The sequence below is a fragment of the Microtus ochrogaster genome, chromosome 2, assembly GCF_000317375.1.
Source record: "Microtus ochrogaster isolate Prairie Vole_2 chromosome 2, MicOch1.0, whole genome shotgun sequence".
In the NCBI taxonomy this organism is placed as follows: Eukaryota; Metazoa; Chordata; class Mammalia; order Rodentia; family Cricetidae; genus Microtus; species Microtus ochrogaster.
Genome location: NC_022010.1, coordinates 29,271,224 through 29,272,222, shown reverse-complemented (window position 1 = coordinate 29,272,222; position 999 = coordinate 29,271,224).

Genomic DNA, 999 nt, shown 5'->3' with positions numbered 1-999 from the left:
CATGTGGTTGCTGGGAATTGAACTCAGGACCTTTGGAAGAGCAGGCAATGCTCTTAACCTCTGAGCCATCTCTCCAGCCCCAATCATTTTCATTTAGCACACAAAGCATAGGTTTCATTGTGTCGTTTTTCACAGTATACAACTACTCTTTCTTCTTATTTGTGCTGCCTCCCCCATCCCTCAGGCTTCTGTGGTGTATTGTTTTTTTTAGTTTCTTTTTTTATTAATTAATTTTACATTCTAGCCCCAACCTCCCCTCTCTCTTCTCCTCCCAATCCCTCTCCCACCTCCCCTCCATCCCACCCTCCTCTGTATTTGCCCAGAAAGGGGCTGGCCTCCCATAGGCATCAGCAAAGGATGGCAGGCTGGCTCTTGGCAACCTATTTCTCGTGCTGGATTGGCTTGCCCAGTCTGAATACAGGAGGAGGTGCCTGTCCTTGTGGCAGCTTGATATGCCATGGCGTGTGGCATCCCCAAGCTAGCCACAAGGACCAGTATAAACTCTTGTTCAGGTACTTCTTGTCATAGTGTCCTCATAGCTTACTTTCTGATCATGGCTAGACATACCTTTCCCCCCTCCAGTTTCTTGTTTGCACGGGCAGGTCTTTACATACCCTACTACCAAACGAGCTAGTTCTTATTCTTTGGCTATCAGCTCAGTGATTCCTTACGTCATTGCCGTTACACGGTGGGCAGCACACAGGACCATTTTATCACCTTGTATTTGGGAAGCACTGCGGTATTGGGAAGGCAGCTATGAACGCAGGGTCCTTGGGCTTATTTAACATGTCTGTGTTTCCATACTTCTAGAATGAGACAATGGTAGAGTTTATCTCTGCACTGTGGCTGCTGGCCTGCTGGCAGGGAGCCTCCAGCTTCGCTCCTCACCAAGGTGTGTAGTGTCTCCAAGCAATGGGCTCTTGTTGTCCAGTTGGTGACCAACCAAGAGATTGTCAAGGACATGAAATATTTGAGGTGCATCCGAAACCTCCCTTTTAA